A 20546-nucleotide genomic window follows, 5' to 3' on the forward strand; every position below is an offset into this window, starting at 1 on the left:
TCTTCATTACTTCCCTAGGTTTTTACTTGGAGTATATTTAAAGTCATATTAATAGCATCATCTACCCAGGGAGATAGATAGCCACAATGGAATACTTCAGCAGCTACAACTCTTCCTATGCTGACAACCGAACACAGCAGAAGAACATAGTCAGTGTGTTTTTCCAAATGCACCTTTGTACTTTGATATTCAAGCAGTTATCATATTATACGTAGAATTCAACCTCGTGACACAGCAGCAGTACAACTCCGCTGGTAAACACTGACCATAGATTGTTGTGATTGTTGACAAAAAGGAGAGTAGACGTTCTAACAAACAGAAACTAAATGACAGAAGGAATATTGAACCCTCAAAATGACCTTGTGTTGTCTTGAATTTTTTAAGAAGCCTCGGTTCTACTCCCAAATGAACATGTACACAAACAGCTGTGGATGCCACAGACGCATAGTAGTTCTGTTTATACAGTCATCTTCAAGGACGCATTCCACAACTGTGCAGTTGATAGCTATGCTATAATTTCTTAAGTAGTGGCAGCACAGACTTGCCTGGACAAGACCATGCAGTCACAAAAAAACGGCGGTCAACGGATGTCGCACAGAGCCTAAGTGTACACCCTGTGATGTCCCTGGCAGAACCTTGCATACTCAGACTCTCGCTGAAAGTATAGGTTCTACTAAACCGACTGAACTGAAAGATCAAGACCATAGCATACATGAGTGTCCACTGCATAGATATAAAAGTCTGTCACTAATTTTAGGAGTGCCAAAAGATCCATGGGAGCATCAGCACAAAGTACACGCTCATTCCTCTTCTCTTCAAACCACCCTTTCTTTCTTTCTTCTTTTTCCACCCCTTCACTAACTCTTCTTTTATTCGAGCCAAATGCTAATGCAGCCAGAAGGCTCTTTGAAATTGAAATGATGTGAAAATAGAATTGCATTGGCAAATGAGCTGTGTTTGCTGGTCCCGTCGGGGCCGCATCAAGCCCTTTGAACGCGCCTCTCCCCTGGCGAGGAGGCCCCGTTCTGGGCCGCGGTCTCTTCAGCGCTCCCCTCCCTTTTCACGTCAGCTGGAGAGCTCCCAGGGGAGCAGAGATCAAGCTGAAGCTGATTGGGATGGAGCTGGTTTCACACATGCGCACACGCACATAGATATATACATAGGCACATCTGCAATACCCTCACAACTAACTCAATGGCATGCATACATACGCATATGTTTGAAGTTCACATCTACACAGATGCATTAAGCAATTCGGCACAGCTAGATTACATCAGATGAGCCGTATTGGGATTCTGATTAGTCAACTATACTAGCTTTCATCCATTTTTTCAGCTCACACCAGCATATGATTTGGTTGCAAACCTTTGTTTTCTTCTTCACTAGCACCCTTAAGCATCTGTTATAGACTGTTTAAAAGAATGGATGTAGCCTCCGTCACTCATAGGTTTCTGATGAGCTGCTGTGAAGCTCAAAGTCGGCGTCTCTGACCCCAGTTCACAGTTAAAGTGAGCGGGGCTATTACCTATAGAGACCAACACAGTTATTTCTACCAGGCTGTAAACGTGTTCATTTGTGCTGTAAAGTTGGGCATTTTAACATGAAGGTCTATAGGGGTTGACTCACTTTTGGAGCCAGCCTCACTATCCATTAAATGAACTGCAGATTTGGCCACTTCCTCATTTGCTTCATTTCTCAGCCTTGGAAGTTGGCGCTTGGTCAGTATGAGATGCACCGGGCTTTCAACTAACTCCCCTCTAAACCCATCTGCTTCGTTATTAGACAGTATAGAATATAGATAGGGAAAACGCTCCCTCAGAGAGTAAATGGTTCTGTCAAACAAATACAGACTTTCACCCAGAACACAGCTGTGTGTGTCCCGTGAAAAACTAAGTCAAAGTTGTCTTGTTTTCACTTAATTTTGTTACGTAGATTACATACATGGCGCTAGTTAAGTATGTAAGTTCCAACTTGTAACTTAAGTGTTTAAGATAAAGTACTAGTTTACATACAGTAGTGTACTCATTGCACTTAACAAAAAAAACCTATAAATAACAGTCTTTTCCTAAACTTAACCAATTACTTTTGTGGCCAAAACCTAAACAAGTAAACCTAAAAACTAATTAAACCTACAAGGAAGTTTGTTTTGAAGAATATGCTTGTGCATGTAACGAGCAAAACTGACTCGCTGTCCCTTGCGTCTCCAAAAGTGACGCAGGAGGAGAACCTAGAGCATCAGAGTTCAAAGCGCACCACTGACAAGCTGCAATGTTTGACTAGTTGGGAGTGAGAATGTGTTGGATTTTATGTTCATGATCATACATCTGCATTGTCCTAATACAGTATGTGGCCTATGGGTCTATCACTGTTCTCCCTGTATGGATGTGGACGCCCTCAATCACCCTTAAAGATAAAAGTCAGCACTTACAGCTTGAAGTCACTGTGTAATTTCAAATCCAATGTCCTGGAGTACAGAGACAAAACAATCGACTGTTCTTTAGATGAGAATCGGACTCTTGCTCATACACACCTGTCTCTGACCAGTTTCCTGGAAACCTGCCAGCGTCAGAGAGAAAATGGCGAAAAAACCTTCTGAGGAGGAATCCAATCAACAGCGAGCTGGTGAGGAGAAAGACAAACACACATTCACCAAAGACAGACTCTCAGGAGACAAGGAGTGGGGAAAGCCCATAGATGGAAAAAGAAGGAAACCAAGAGAGACAAGAGAAAGTGAAGACACCGATACATGTAGAGAGGGAAGGGAGTGTTACAATGACAAGGTTTGAGATGACAGCAGTCCCAGCTCGAGTCCTCCTGAATCTGCTCTCTGACACAAAGCACACTGCAGTGGAGCGACTGCAGCGTTCCACTTTCAACACACAAAAGGAATACGTGAGAGCATCTCTCAGAGCCGTAGTCATGATTAATGAATGCTCCAGTGTTATGTAAGATTACGAGTAAATACTATCAGTCTTCAGTTAAGCATCTCAACAGAGAGATGACACTCGCCTGCTCGCTGTAATTGCATGTGTGTGAGAGTATGGACACCTCACTGGGCTGTCTGATTGAAGGGTGGGCAGATGTTTACTACCACAGTGTGTTATCGGTTTCTCATTCGCCACAATGTGAACAAGCCACAGTTGGCACCTCACTTCTGTCTCATCTCTATTTCCTCCTTCACGCAGTCCTTTTCTCTTGACTCTTCATCCCTTTAGAATCGTGACATTAAGCAACGAAGAAGTGGCTTTCCTTACCTGGAAAACATCTGTATTTGTTGTCCATTGACATGTTTTCAATATGTACCTGACAGAACAAAGTCAGAATTTGCCTCTCTCTTCATCCATCAATCAATGATGGTTTACTTTACCCAAGACCAGGGATCACCCTTACTCACTCATTTGCTGCGTTGGCCTGTTTGGTTTGGTGTGAATGCTGTAACTTGAACTCTGGTATAGACCGAAACCTTTCAGTGTTTTTTTTTGCTGTTTAGAAGCAAAGCATAGAGAATTATCCTTTATTTAGTAATGTAACTAGTAATACATCATGAACATGGACATGGAATAGGAATTAAACCCACACCCTCCAACAACAAAAAGTCCCCTTAGGTCATCTCTGCCAGCAAGTTATCACAAGCCATATTCATTCTGAGGCCACAACCTCTAGTGGTCGTACTAATGTTAAAGGAGGAAGTCAGGCAATTCAATTTACAACACTAACCACGTGTTTAAAACCGCGACCCTCCCACGCTGTGTGCCTGTCGCTGGTCGACTACAAGGTTCATTTTATGCAGTTTTGGGAGTCATTGGCAAATTAACTATTCTGTGAGGACGTGTTCTGCGCTTTGTGTCCTATTTTATCTATTGTTGCAGTTCTTCAATAAAGAGTGAGTGAAACAAGATGTTACCGTACAAAAAGGCAATAAAGTCATGTTTTTGCTGAATGATTTTGTACTGATAGGGGCACTAGATGAGAGAACACTTACACAGATAGTGTTGGTAGAAGCTTTTCAGTCAAATAATGGAGAGGCATGTGGAAATATTAGCATTTCTATTTCAAGGCTGCTTCGCTTTCAAATAAACAAATACGTGATTTTGACACCGATCCTGCCAAACAAGGGGACATGCGTATTCTGTTAAGTGTCTCATGGGAAGATTGGATTAGATGACAGAAGGAGTGAATGAGACTGAGCGACGGAACAAGATCGGGGCAGATTGGATTAGAAGAAGAAAGTGAGTCACATAAAGTGACAGAGAGAGTGAGAGAGGAGGGAAGAAGTGGCTGAGAGTACAATGTGAATGTGTGAATGTGTGAGCATATGAATATATGTGGTGATGACGTTGCTTGCTTGTGTGTGTGTGTGTGTGTGTGTGTGTGTGTGTGTGCTCCCCTTGCCCACATGCTGACGCCTGTCAACTCAAGGAAACTTCAAGCGATTTCTGTTTTTAAAAAAAAGAAGGAAAAAAAAAAGAGCTTCAACTTCACAGTGAGTGGCAGCATATGAAACGGCAGCGTGGCCTGACTTAGCCTCACTTCAGCCTCCGGCACTGCTCGCTGGCCCGCCGCCCGGTATGGAAATACCCCTCAGCCTTAATGGACATTTCATTTAATAATCAGTGATTGATCCCTGCAGGTAATGATGTATAAGCAGGAAGATTCAGGGGATGAAGAATATTCTCAGTCAATAATTGGAAGAGGTAGATAGCCCTGTGGAAAGACAGGCAACGGTGTTGCCAATAGCGGCATGTCTCCTTAACTCTCCAGTTGTCAATATGGCATCTCTTTATTTGCCAGTGGCAATTAGCGCCATGGAGTCATGTTGTTGAGTTAGAGTCACATCAACCTCACAGAGCTAATTAGACACACTTGACCTTTTCTGCGCAAGGCTAATTTTAGAGACGGGGATGAGGCAAGGGTCTGAGAAGTTTCATGTCACAGACCCCTGGATAAACACAGCACACTCACTTATGTGCGTTCTCGCTCTTAAATACAATCAAGTGAAATGAATTTAGCCGTACATGCATGTTAGCGAATGTGAGTCCTATTAATGTGGCGAGCTAGTCCGGACTGAGAGCCATGTGGAAGCAGTCAGAGATATGCTCTGAATTTGGGATTCAGCACCTTGAACACTTCTTGATTGTGATTTTTTTATTTTTTATTCCTTCACTGTTTTGAGGTTGAGTTAGCCTTGTGTCAGTAATCGGTCTGGTTGTGTAAATAATTCAACAGCACCAGACTGTAGACCTATCTTCCTAATATCCTAATGAGCTCCTCACCATCACAGTCCTCATTGATGTTTTCGCCTCCTCAGGTCCAGAGCAGATACGACCCCCAGAGAGCCTCTCCAATCAAACACACACAGTCACACACACACCGTGAAATGCTTAAAAGCCAGCCTTGTTTGTGACATTTAGTGACATTCAATATTCATGAACATGTACTGTTTCTATTTGTGGCAGAGTCACACACACGTTATCCCAGTGTGACACATATTGGTGCATCTGCTTTACACTGAGTGTGCACGTGTGTAGTACAAATGTAGGACTGTGTGTGTGTGTGTGTGTGTTTCTTCTAAGAAAAAGGATATATTATTTGACTAGTTGCTTTAACAGAAACATTCTGCTGCCTCGTTGAAAAATCTATATTGAACATCTGCAAAATGTTCCTCATGCAGCCAATGTTTTAAAAGCAGCATGCTGAGATAGAGTATGACGATCAGTCAGCAACACGTCTGTGATAATGATTGAATACTTGCAACATTCTCAATGTCAGATTATTTTAGCAAGCAAACCAGGATTAAATTGCATATCGATGTTAATACTGAAAAAAGCTACTTTAATGAATGTTTATAGTTTCCAAATGGTCAAATTTAATGGTAAAAAATATGAGTATCAGTCATTGGCCTTGAAGTGAGTTTAAAGACATATCTTTGGTAACTTAAAATCAGAGCAGGGTGGTCTGTCCCCTTTGAATGTTTTACTTAATCTTTCTGTGATGTTGTACTGTAGAGAAAGACAAGAAAGGAAAGAGAGGAAGCTTTGACAGCATTAAATGAGCTGGGATTCATTCCATTGCAGCTGCATGTACGTGGCTTTTCTGCTAATTGGTTTTGTCCCCATGAAGCCCAGGGCTTCCCTTTTAAGATCTCCTTTACGTCATGTACACACAGCGGGGGAGAAGCAGTTTGGAAGATGCTGATTTTTCACTAAAATGTGGCTTCTGGCTGTCATGGTAGCTCAGCAGGCCAAGGCACTTGCAATGTGTGTGTATGTATATGTGTGTGTGTGTGAGTGTGTGTGCGCGCGTGTGTGTGTACTAAATTGTATCCCATTTCGCCCCTGTTGCTGCAGAATGTCTATTCAAGGAAACACAACTTGAAAATAATGGTTTTAAAGGAAATAGAAGTGGGCTTTTATGGCGTACAACAGACAGAGTTGTGTCTACAGGGGATCCTACAGAGGCAGGGTCTCACAGACAGCCACCACAGGACACCTTCAGCACTTTATTCCAGCTTTACTTAATCTTTTGGTTTATATTTAAATGAAAATCAATAACATGGAGACTAATCCCATAACTACACCAACCAACACAGAGAACGATTTAATGTTTCGGTTGTCGTACCAAAACCAAAATGAGGCAAAATCAGTTTTTAACTGATTGTTGTATTAGCGCACAAGAAAAGTTGACTTATTCAAAGTTATTACAAATATCTCCAATGTTTCTTTATTTCATTTAATGGAAATTTTGTAAAAAGTTGAAATTTAATTACATTTATTTCGCGAGTGCAAAGCCCTTCAGCGAGGCATTTGCCTCCTGGTCTGCTGTGTGACTCATCCACCTTTTAGTCTTTGGAGAGGGCAAACTTCAATGATATGGTCCATTGTTGGCTCCTCTCCACAAGCACACAGTGGGTTTGGTCTGCTGCCTCATCTATGGAGACTGTCCAGGAAGGTTGGATCAGGGAGCCATCGGTGTGGTAAGCTGGGCATCCACATGGTGTGCATGGAGTGACCTGAACCAGACAGGGGCCTGGTATTCTGCTGCAGAGTAGGCCCACTGCTACGGTGGGCAGTGTAGGGCTGCTGCCCCCTGTTTAGAGCCTGAAAGCTATCAAATCAGGTTGTTTCTGGACTTCACCTTTGACATCATCCCTTTTTAGAATGCCCTTTAAAGGAAAGGGTCCTGTCAAGGGTCACCCCCAGATAGGTTGCGTTGAAGGCGTGTTTCAGCTTAAGTGTGCTCGGTTGGATGTTAAGTTCTTTGGCAGCTTTTGCATTGAGTGTTTGTTCAAGGCTTGGTTTTAGGCACCAGGTTTTACAATATTGGTATTATCCAGTTTTGCACCTGCTATAGTGACATCTGGAACCCAAATCTGGTGCTTGGGTTGCCAGACAGATGTCATCGGCATAGATGGATTTGCGGGATATAGTTTTGTGTAAGTCGATCGTGTGAATGTTAAACAGGACAGGGGCAAGAACTGATCCTTGTGGGTGTGTGTTCCCTCTCCATGGCGGTTAGCAGAGTTATAATTGTAATGAAATCATGATCCAAAGAGTACAATATATCTCTGGATTTAAAAGACGACAACCATGGTAACAAATGTGAAAATAAACGTAATGTATTAAAAAAAACTGACCTACCATTATGTCAGGATAATAAACAGCAGTGGTGCACGTGGAAGCATGAGATGGTGCTGCTGGCCGGTGTGATGGCCTCCTCTGAATCCAGGGAGGGAGCGCTCTGCACTGCTTTGGCATTTCATCACTGAACCAGAATTACAGGGCATTTAGATTTGCTTTGATAGTATGATAATCCTTGAGATTTTCACTTCACCGCCTTGAGATTCCAGTAAAGGCACTAAAATGTCAGCCTCATGAGTACAGTAAAATGTTAAGCTCAGATATGGACACACTTTTGTAGTGCAAAGCACACAGTATCCCATAATGCATAGTTGTCTGAAGACAAACTGAAGCTTTTTATTAGCTGCATCATTGAAAGTGAAAGAGAAGCTGCAATATGAACATAGTTAGAGCTTCAAATCGCATACATTCAACACACACTAATGGAGCCGTTCCTCATGCGGCGTTACACAAACATATTTTCTGCCGAGGCTTGCCTCAAAGCCTGAAGTCAAAATCCATATTCCTTTCTTGTGTAAGTAGGGTCACAAACTCGGGTTTAAAACCTCTGCAGTTCCTGTCATGCCATATTTCACAGAGCAGTGGGTGAACACAGAGCAGAGCTGACAAGTCTCACTGCGTGAGGAGAGCAGGCTTGGTTTAAAACAGCTTGACTCCCTGATAAATGGACTAGCCACTGGCCTATTAGCTAACAGTGTCGGTCAAAATGAGTCAGTTCACAAAAAGAAAAGAAAAAAAAACACACTTGTCTCTTTAGATGTGAGACGTGCAGTCTTGACACATCCTGAGGTATATGCGGGGAGACTGGTCAGTGACTACTGAACCACTGGCCGAGGCTCAATACCCAACCATGTCTGGAAGTGAGCTGAGTCACGTCTTGACAATAGCAGCAACATAATGGGCGATGCCAGCAGTGTGGTTATTACAAACACACTTCTCACTTCATTTATCCAATAGACTACAACTCATCAACTGGAGAAACGGTACTTTAATTGATTAGAAATCAGCTAGAAAGGTCCTTTAATAACTGGGTGAAACTTGTTAAAAGAAAAATACTGAGTGGGAAATTCACAAAAGGATTGTGAGGCTTTCACCACGTAACCTGCATAATGAAGACAAAAAGAAACCGTGTTTTTCTCAAAGCACCCCTAAATGCGCTGCCAAGCAAATAGCGTCTCTGCTCCTTTAAATGAGGTGACGTGCAGGTATTTGGCACAAATCTGGTTCCTTTTCCATCGCATTGCAAAAACAGTCCAATTCACAAAGATCAGCGCTAATTGCCACATGTAGGAAAAGGGAAATTATTAACGTCTTCAGAGAGTTGTTGGTAACTAAAGGGCATTCATAAGGGCTGAAACGCCCAGACCTCCCAGTGACCATGGCGTATTGAATCCCAAACACGGCTTCTCTGCTGGCATGTTTCAATTCTTAGCTTGAAGTTTTGAGGAACGCCTCTGCATCTCATCAGTCGGGACCTGCTGCTCGTTGTATGAACATTATACTTTTCTTTTTCTCTCTCAATTGTTCTGCTTCTGTGTTCGTGGTGCAAAGGCACCATTGATACTTTGCCACATTGATAATTGCGATCAGATGCAAAACAAGAAGATTTGAACTCAGCTGCAAAACTCTATGGGTGTGTGTGTGCGTTGAATGTCATTAGTGCAATATCTTCAGCGAATCAGAATTTGAGACGGGGCAGACTGTGGCCGCAATCCATTCTTTTTGAATTTGCTCGTCAATTTGTAGACTTTGGTCTTGTTTGCATATTTTTGTCCAATATGACATTCCACTGGAAATCCCTGTACAATTGTAGCAACAGTGTTTACCTCATTATTATGAATGTGGCAGGTATGGTGGAGTTCTGTTAGCTCAATGCTCTGTGTTTCACAGTGAGAAGGTTCTGTGTTCGATCCCTCTATGCACAGATGTTCTCTTGGTCTTTCAACCTACTTTTGAATATGGCAAGTTATTGTCCTGCTTGGATGACACGTCCTGATAACTGCCTTCCTTCAAACATATTGAACTCCTTACCCACCATCTCCGTAGCAGAGATTTGGTAAAAGTGTACAAACGATCAAAGTTAATTTGGGCCAGAAATGTAAACTTCTGATAAAAGAATAATGAAAATGTGAAATTATAAAAGAACACCAGCGATGGCACTGATGTGTGTGTGCATTGGTGAATGAAAGTCCAATTGAATATATACAGTTCAAACACAGAACTTTCACCCATGAGAACATTTGTTACGTCCCCCCAACGTTGTTTTAAATGATGTAGCTTGTGTAAGTTAAGATAACAAACATACCATAATCGATTCTTAGCCGAGTAGTTTTGTGGCATGGACCTAAATTGTTTCCATTGTAAGTTTAACACATTATGTTCCACCACGTAATGCGGTGTCAGGAGGTCGTGGTCATTTTGTTTCTTTCTGTGAGATCATGTTAGCTTAAACCTAACACTGTGTGTTTAGTCCATAATCCAGTGCTTCATGTTGTTGCTGAGACATTAGTCTAACTGTTAACTGATCACTCCAAACTAATGTTTTTTTTACAACTGTATCCATAAACTAGGTTTGTCTCCACTAACTATCTTCATATGACTACATGAACCAAATAGAGAGAGGAAACACTGGAAACAAGTGCTCTAAATCAAGTGGATGTGGAAATGCCCTTGAATGGGGCAGTGTGTTTGATCTGCTGCTTTGATGTTTGACTAAGGCAAGGCATGTCCCGGGCCTAATGCTCCCACACTCACCTCTTACTGGGAAGGACATCTGACTAATAACCTACTATGTAAGACCTTAGCTAAGACGTCTGCTGGGAGGTAGGAATAGTGTGAGTAGATGAAATGGGTGGCAGGAGGAAGCATACAAATAAGAACAAGACATTTAGCAAGTGAGAGACAAGGTGAGAGGGACCTTAGAGGAAGCCTTCAAGTCTCAAATGCATCATGTCTCAGGCCATGTCCACACTACTACGGTTCCATTTTTAAAAACGCGTATCGTATGTCACACTACGGCAGAGTTTTAGAGCACCGAAAACGGTTACGTTTAGAAACGCTTCCGAGGACGGATATGTTTGGAAACTCTGGGTTACATCGTCGTGTGACCTGGCGTAAGCGCATACGTTTGGAAACGATGACGCTGACGCCATGGTTGGCTACTTGATTGGTTCTTAGCAGTCAAGACGTGTCCTTCCCTGATTCGTCACGCCCCTATCATGTGACCCTTTCCCGGTAGATCACAAACAAAGGTCATGTATTATAAGGCTTCTTTTTTTCTTTGTGGAGATGAAAGTGTATTATAATTCCCATAGTTGTAGTACATAATACAATCATTTGATAATGTGGTTATAAGTGATCATGAGGTTTGGTCCTGGATAGATTTTTCAATTTACTAAAAGCAATTAATGAGCACTTAGAGTGACCTAAAACCACATTATAATGCATTACAACAGTGATTATAATCCATTAAACAGAAGAAAAGAATGTCAGTGAGTGACTAGCAATTTTGAAGTTTTATGATACTTAACCTAATAAGTCATCATAAAATGTTGTATAATATGTTATGGTTGTTGTTATAAAGCACTACAGACATTTATGCGTGCTAGTTGCTCTAATTATGCAGTACTATGAAAGACTTTTTGAGTATGCTTATAATGCATTATAGACATATGCATCATAGAATCAATAAAATATGCTACCGTAATTACCAAGGGCATTAGGGGGTCATGTTTACTCTATTTTGTTCAAATGTGACCATCATCTACAATGTGTTGAATAGAGTTGCCTGGTTTCATCCAGGGGGTGTCTTAGCTTTAGAAGGTCTTTCAAAAGAAAAGAAAAGAATGCAAAAGAAGCAGCGGGTTATATAATCAGGGTAGTCTGGGTCACCTCATATTCATCAGAGAACTTCCCTAGTGCAATAAACAATGTGTGGAGATGTTTGTTTGGTGGATGTCTGTGTTTGTGTTCATTCTTTCATCACCTTCTCCCAACTGGATTGTCTTGTTTGAGACGAGATCTCGGTGCAGGTCTCGCCCTCATGAAACAGCACATCCACGCAAACATACACAGACATCTCCTGGAGGACTTCCTGTTTTCATGCGTCGTGGCCAGAGGCATCATGTTTTTGGCTTGGCCGTCTCTCTGTACTATTATCAGGAACGCTGGGAGGGAATTTATTTTTAAAAGTGGCACAAATGTCCACTTTGGCTAAAGGATGAACGGATTAGAATTTGGCAATCAGAGGTCAGAGGTCAGAGGTCAATGTCACTCTCACCTCACAAAAAAAACATGTTTTTGGTCATAACTCGATACATTTTTGCAACTTTGACACAAATGGTTTAAGGTTAATTGATATAGTGACGACATTTTGGACAAACATGAATATAAACTGTAATTTGAGGGGTTGGTGGAAGCATACATCTCATTCTAGTCTTTCCTAATATAATCTTTCATGGACATAAAATCAGATGCTCTTACTCTCATTTATAAAACACCTTTTCTTTTCACATTTAGTTCCGTTCCGCTGATGGGGATGAACTGAATCATTCTCAATCCTATCTGTGTCTCTTCTGCCTAATCTTTCTTGATCATGCTACAGGCAAAGAGCCTAATGATGATCTGGAATATTAATGCGTCATTTCCCCCCCCCCCCCCCCCCCCCCCCCCCACACACTCCCTTTAGGATTGCATAATCTTATGATCTATGTTAGGACACATGATTTCCATTTACATGACATATTTTAGTCATTTCCCAGACACCTCATACACACAGCCTGGATAAATGGCAGCATTATTCAGTCCTCTCATGCACATCTGTTCAGATGGTTTCACAGAAGCCTCTCTAAAGCAAACACGTTCATACAGCCAAACAATGCTTTTTGGGGAAATGGGATGAATACAAAATAAGAAATGCAGGATAATTAAAACATTTTAAAAGCGACTTTACATTTGTTAGCCTGAGACCACTTGGTGAAGGTTAGGGAAAGATTCTGGCCATGGTTTAAAGAGACCAGCATTGACTGTTGGGAGATGGTAGGGATGCAAATAGCAGCCTCTTATATCAAACACTCTTTGTATGCTGGGCCATCCACCCACATCTCCTCCCTAAGGCGTTCTCTGGTGTCAGAATTGTAACTTTTCAAAGCAGACCATCCACCAAGCACTTCAGGTGTACGGAGCTGAAAAAGTACGCAGGATTTGCACTTCTCTCAAGATCTCTCTTTTTTCATTCTTCACACAACTACTTCTGCCACTGTCCCTGCGTACACATGAGTGTAAAGCCATGAATGCCTTCAAGGAGACACATTTTTACCGACATAAGTAGCCGGACATTTCTTCATAAACCTTTTAATTTCCCAATGGGACACTACTGGACATACTGTGTGTCATTTAAATCAAACACAAAACCAAAGCAGTCGTTTCTCTTGAATGTAATGTCACTGTTTTTTTCTTTTTCTGGAAATCATGAAATATGAACTTGGAAATCCAATGGGGCAAGATGACAACCTCTTTCAGGGCAACACTTTTGATAGCAAGTTACAATACCTCTCAATTAAAAGTACACTAGATTTAAATAATGATCCAACCAAAACACCCAGCCCAGTGTTTACAACTGCCAACAAAAAAAGCTTTTTTTTTTATCCATGTACCTAAAATAATCAAATAACAATATTGATTCAAACCCCACCTTCTGAATGAGAAACATAGTCTAAACTGACTCTAAATGAAGTAGAACAGGAACAAGTCAGTATTCTAGTGTCTGTTCAGAGCACACTTTGTGCAACAACGACAGAACATGGTATGTTGTGATTATATTATAGCTAAGAAGTGTTGTTCGACCCAACACAAAGCTCAGCTATTGCTTTAATGAAACAGTAACCAAGCAATATGAAGTCATACACATATTATATTTGAATTGAATAAAAGTAGGCCTTCCAAGGCTGCACATAATAAGGTGGTTGCTATGGAACGGATGGTGTGAACATGCACTAGTAGCTAGCATATGTATATTTTTTAATCATAGGGTAGCGCGATATTTATTTCATTATTTTCCCAGCGTCAGTAGGATGACTTTGATAACTGCCTGAACTAGCCTTTAAGTGGTCGGTGGAGGTGTGTGGCCTGGCGTGGCGAGGATGTCACTTCCTCTAGTCCCTGAGTGCTAAAAGTAGCTAATAGCTCTAGAGAGAGGTTTCACACTTGTGGCATTTACGCCATAATCATAACCTAATATTCTCTTGTGTCCCACATCAGAATCTTTCTGAATGGCAGTGCTGGAGGCAGTGGTTAGTGTATGTCTATATTCCTGCTTGCTTGCACATTCTTTACATGCGACTGCATGTCGTTTAGAAGGTGGATTCTGTTCTGGAGATGAGGCACTGCTCAATCCACTCCTCTACAGAAGTTTCCATGTTGTAGCAGCTTTTAGCAGCTAACTTTGTAAATGTAACTTGATCCTTGTTGGCGGAAGTGATCCCCCATGACCCTGTTGCGAAGCAACCATGACAAGACATTAGTCTAACATTTTGTTTTTCAGACATGGAGTGATACTAAAAGTGCAAAGGAATTAGACTCCATTGCGGTGGTATCTTGGTATTATACCACGGCTTTGAACCAATCAGATTGCTTGGTTTGAGCTACCTGTTATAATAATTTGGTTACACCCCTGTTACATAGCGACACCACAGTTGTATCCAGGCTCCAGTGAGTCCTGAGCTGAGAGGTACAGTATGAGAAGAGAAGAGAGAGATGGACAGACAACCCCCCCCCCCCCCCCCCCCCCCCAGAAACACACACACATGTACTGTGTGTTAAGGCATGAGCCCCATCATCACACCATTGAGCCCGGTCCCTGTGCTCACTCACTGCTCACAGTCTCTGTTAATTCTTCTCATAGAGGGTTTGCTGAAGTGCATTAGACTCCCAGTTTTACCCCGGGGAATGGATTCTGTATTTATAGTTTATAGCCTGTAGGAATTTTATCCAAGGTCAGTAGTAGATTACCTATTTGGCTCATTGAGCCGTGCGCTCTGTTAGATCCCCTTTTTTAATGTGCATCTGTGATTGATTAAGCCGATGTCTTTCTATGCTCGTGCAGACCTTGACTGATGCATACGGAGAGCAATAGGTATGTATGGTTAGCTCTTGTGCTGAATGTGCGATCGATGCAAAGACTCCCCTCGCAATAATTACCTCATCCAGGAGAGGGGGAATGCCTGAGGGGTGTATGTGTGTGTGTGTGTGTGTGTGTGTGTGTGTGTGTGTGAGCGTTATCCATGCTTCCCGGATTGTTGCAAAGTGTCAACGAGCGTAAAGCTCCTCTTCATCAGTCTGCAATCAATGCAGATGGAGGAGGGAGGGAGCTATGAGGGTAGAAGAGAGAGATCGACAGAGAGAAAGCAAGCAACTGCATCAGACAAGGAAAGACAGGGAGTACAGGTTACAGACTGCTCAGCTGAATAACAGAAGTCGGTAAAGTGATTTTTGGGATATTTTTTGACATGAAAAAGGAAATTTACTTTCTTACAATCCACCCTTAGCTGAGCCCCACCCCCACCGCTACTCCGACAAGCTGTCAGAGCTACCATGGAGCACAACCTGCTTCTAACTGCACTACGTCAGGTGATCGAGGCAGAAGAAAGACATTTTGAAGAAATTAAGGAATAACAGTTCTTCCTGTAAAGCTTGGTAGGTCTTTAATCACTGTTACAATCATTATGAAGCAAAAGCAACAAGTGTAGACATTCAGTACAGCTTCAGCAGCTAGCATCGTCTCAGTGTATGAACGGGTGAAGGTTGACTTGTTGTGTAAAGCCAGAAACTGTTCAGGTTTAGTTAAAAAACAGAACTCTTTCACTGGTTGATGGCATAAAGCAAATTAGGCAGATTTTCTTTCGAAATCTGACCTCCCTCACAATGTACAAAGCAGCCTTGAGGGCAGTCTTTCATGGCCTTTTTTATTTCACACTACCTTTTTTTAGTACTGATTTGAGCATGAAAGCTTACCCTTTTAATAGTAGTTTGAATTAGTCCACGTATTAGCTGTTCTTGACAATAACCGGAATAATAATCTGAAACAGATGGTGTGATCAAAACTGGGACGGGGTCGAAGTCATCAACCAGGTGTCACCTCACATCTGATGCCAGGTCATCTTTAAAGGGACCCACCGGTGTCACCGTCTCGTCTCCCTGTACGACCACCTGTTATCTCTTAACCAAAGCTCCATTTGTTCCATGGAACACTGGGATGGAGATCAAGGTGATGGTGATGGAAATAAAAAAAAGAAAGTGATGCAAAAAACAATAGAAAGAGAAGGACAGACGTCAGATGGAAAGAGATAGTTTCAAGTTCCAAATCACTGTTCAAAGCTGATGCCAGCTGAGACCTGACCAGTGTTACACACATGGAAACACCCACACACACACATATGCTCACAGTGACAGGTAGGGGGGCTGCAGGTCACTGTTGGGGCCCCCTTGTCACTGGGCAGTTTGGAATTGACACCTGATTGCTGTATGATGTCTCTCTCTCTCCACGTGTGTGTGTATTCATGAGTGTGTGTCTGTCTGTCAGTGTGTGTGAGATAGGAGCTGTCATTTCTGCTCTGATCCCCACTAACCCTCAGTCAAACAACATGCCACAGTAATAGCAGCACATGTGCAGTCCAGAGAGCGGCCACGTCAATCACACGCGTTGATTTTCTCAGTCTCACAGGTTTTTTAAGTGGCTGGTATCTCACTCCAACTCAAACCATTTGTTTCTTTTGTTTTTTAACCTTTCTTTGTGTTCTCTGTGTCTTTGTAGGCCATTTGTTTTACATGGGGAGCGCTTTACAAATGATTTATAGACAGTACACTGAGTTGAATGAAGTTTGGGTAAAAGTCTGGCCATAGTTCTAAAACTTAGTTCATTGGATAAATGCTATTGCTAATTGGAATTGAACACAAAAACTGTTTTGAATTGTTAACACAGTGACTTATGCTCAAAAATGCAAATGTCAGCAATGTCGATAAAAAGTTTCTTGTTTGGAAATAACCACTACAGCAAAATTGACACCACCATGTTTGACAATGTCACAATTGAGATTTGTGACCAAAGGGAGAAAAAAATGTTTCCTCATACTGACCGCTGGAAAGTGGCGTTGGCTCTATTTTCTGCTTGTTGTGGTCAGTATGGTGGACACGGTGCAGATGGTGATATCGTGCAATTGTGGCCTGGGCCATTGCGCGGAGGGTCTGAGTTTCGAGCCATGCAAAAAGTAGACTGGACTACAGCATCAGCAAGACGAAGAGAAGAGGAGTTTTAGGAACCGATTTGATCGCAATTAGTAAGAATTACTACACATTAGTGCCATCCGCACCGAGCTGATCACAAGAAGCATGAACCGGGTTTTACTCTTCATATTGTGAGCAAAAAGACACTCACACACACTTTCAAAGGCAGTATGCATAGCAGGCAGCAGAGTGAAGGAGTACTCTTTAAAGTGGCAACACAACAGAATAGGAGTTCCACCACTGTTCATTTTAGAAATACCACTGTAAGACGGACTGTGATCATATATGCTTGTTTCTGGCTGTTGGAGTCAGCATTAGCATTAGCTAGCATGTCTTTAGATCAGTGGTCCCAAACTACGGCCAGCGGGCCGGATGCGGCCCGCCTCCACATTTGGTCCGGCCCCCTGAACAATACCAGAGACGCATTATGATTTTTTTTCAGTCTGCACAATTAATCGAATTTTAATCGCGATCACGATTTTGGCTGCCACGATTAAATGAGCATGATTGTCTGCGATATTGACGTTTAAAATACGTGCTCTGCTACATATCAAATCAAACGCTTCCTGAATCAGCCAACCACCAGGGGGCGAACGAGATGAGAGCTGTCATGCGCGCACCCTGTAGAAGTAGAAGAGTAGAAGAAGTAGAAGAGCAGAGAAACGGGAGCTTGAAGGACGAGTACTTGTGCTTAATTTATTTACACGCCGGCATGTCATGTCTGTCACTACATGGTCGCGCGTTTTCAATTCCCCTGCTCTCTGTATCGCGCACGGCGGTGTTCCGCCCCGATCCGCGCGCACGATGCAACAGTCGCTCACCTGTAGTAGTAGCACGAGTAGCACCCCCCCCCCCCCCCCCATAATCGTACGGCCCTAGGTCAAACGATATGTTCAGTGATGTGGCCCTCACAGGAAGAAGTTTGGGGACCCCTGCTTTAGATGGTTAATAAAAACAAAAGAATAAGATCCTTTTCTCAGAAACAAGGTCAAAGAGCAACACAGAAGTTATCATCAAGCAATGCCAATGCTACAGAAATCAGTTGAGTAGTTTGAGTCCCAGAGACGTCTATGCCGAGGAGCTCATATTGGACATTTTATTATCATTTTATTATGACGCCTTATGTTCTTTTGAGCTCTGTTATTACTACTACTAACTATGACACATAAGAACATGGACATGTTCACAATGACAACAATTTAAGTTGGTATGTGGTTATAGTGAGAAACCTTTCTTGTTTCCACACAATACATTGATATGGTATGACAGGAAATGTTTCTAATACGTCATAACGGGAACTTTTAAGCTGCAGATTGTATCCATTCCATTGTGTCCATTTAACCCAGGGTACCATGCTTTTATATATGCACTATTAGATTCAATATATATATTAAATATCTTATTTAATGTAATACTGCGTTATTTTAAACATGTTTTCCCCAAAATTCAACATTAGGGGGGAATTTGTGAAGCAGTCCAACATACATGCATGGAAAAGGAAGGTTGACGACAGGGACTTTAAGACGCTGATGGCAACATGATAAAAAGAAAAACGACATGAAACAATGTGTGGTGTATGTTTAGGTATTAGCACAGAACCTTCTGTCCCTCTGCACAGGGTATTCTGACAGGCTCAGGTGAATCTCCCACACTCCCCATGTATTGCTATGACAGTGATCTCTCCATGCACGAGACTTTATAAACAGGTAACACATCTCCAGACGGCGGACGCTCAGTGTTTCTTAGACGTTCCACATTTTGAATGAAGCGATTCCTGTGTCTTGGTGCTTATTCAGCACATAGAAAGCACAAGTCAGCTCTCGCTTATCAAATTGCTTGTCAAATTCACAAAAGAGAGCTGGGAGACTGCTGTAGGATAGAATGATATGCGGGGAGCCGGCTTCCTCTTTAGAGTCATGGGAGAGAAATGGTTTGCCCTTAAAATAAACCACCACTATGTTGAGTGATGGAGGAATTATGAGTCATCAATATGAGCTTCTGACTAAAAGCATCTTCAACCGTTCTAGTGATTCATCTTCCATTCTCTCTTCCACACACAGATATGTTTAAACCAACACAGTTATTGAAGACTTTATTGAATAATTCTCCTTTCACACACGGACATTTTTCTGCATTAACCTTATGCACAAAACGGGACTTGAAACATTTTTCATGTTGGAATTGACTGCTTTTTACATTTTAGAAAGTCAAACGATATCTGAAGAAGATTGGCATAAATTGCTGGCTTTTTAGTTGAAAAGAAGCAGAGTGGTCATTTTCTCATCAGTAGATGGCTATTTGAAGTGGAATCATATGTTGTGGATGGTGTGTGTGTGTGTGTGTGTGTGTGTGTGTGTGTGTCAGAGAGAGAAGGCTTAAGCACTGCCAGGATGTTGTCATATCTGTGTGTGTGTGTGTGTGTGTGTGTGTCATGCACCCTGCTGGCTCCCTTTACTTCCAGACTGCATGCTATCAGATCTGTTCTGTAGTAAATGTGTGTACCTCTGTGTGTGGGGGTGTATTTTGGGGGTGTGTGTTTATATTGTTTGTCTTGATTACTTTTGTTTAAGATAGCATGTGTTTATGCCTCTGTATGTACAAGAAACTTGTATTATGAATGACAATGTGTTGGTTTTAATGAAGAAGCACTGACCACTCCTCTGTTCCATCAGGTACTTACATGCTCTCAAATTCAGATTATTTCTTCCTCGCCCAGAAACCCACGGCGTGTGACGCAGTAGTTTGACATTTTGGGAAATCTGCTCATTTGCTCTCTTGCAGAGAATCAGATGAGGAGACAGATTCAGCCCTTTCTCTCCCACAAGTCATGAAATACAGCAGCTTGGTCAGTGGCCTTAGGCATCAAACTGTGCACTTTATTAACTACAAAGCCGTAGTTATGGCGCGAGTAAAGGAGATGTATAATAAAGACTATAAAACACAGGACTTTCACCCAGGACATCGTTGACTTTTTAAAATTAATCTAGTAATTAATGGTTTCATTAATGTATGAAAGTTAAGTTGTTATGTAATGTTAACTTACATTGCGTAATAACATACTTTATTTATGTTGCGTTCGTAAAGTAACCAACTTAACTACAGAACATACTTTTTTTTAACCCCACGTTTCCTGAACCTCACCAAGTAGTTTTGTAACCGATACCAAACCAGGTTGTTTCCCAAGAACACGGAAGTATGTTTTAAAATAAGCCAAAATTGACACATGCAAAACTGACGCTCATAGTACCAGATTTGACGAGTTGGGAGTGAGAACATGTTGACTGATGCCACTCATGTGTCTGTATGTAAAATATATGGTTACATCCATCAACCGGTTAGCTTAGCTTAGCATAAAGGCTGGGGACAGCAGGAAACAGCTAACTTGGTTTTGTCCAAAGGTAACAAAGTCCACTCAGCAAAACCTCCAAAGCTTACTAATGAACATGTTATATGATGGACGCAGTGGCTTCCTCGAGTCCTGCCATTGGCTAGCTGTTTTCAGTCTTTATGTTAAGCTAAGCTAACCAGCTGTAGCCTTATATTCACTGTGCAAGAAAGCAGGTACAAGTATTTCCCAAACTATTCTCTAAAGCAATTACAACTACCCACAACCTATTGACCGATGATAAT

The 20546-nt window shown here is 41.9% G+C and overlaps 1 protein-coding gene across 2 annotated transcripts in view; it reads left to right on the plus strand.

The window, feature by feature from the left end:
• The window catches only part of nlgn1 (neuroligin 1), a gene marked incomplete at both ends in the record, with an annotated part of 295431 nt that overhangs the window by 66366 nt on the left and 208519 nt on the right, over window positions 1-20546 (plus strand). The window lies entirely within an intron of this gene.

The sequence above is a fragment of the Pholis gunnellus genome (assembly GCF_910591455.1).
Source record: "Pholis gunnellus genome assembly, chromosome: 4".
Classification (NCBI taxonomy): Eukaryota; Metazoa; Chordata; class Actinopteri; order Perciformes; family Pholidae; genus Pholis; species Pholis gunnellus.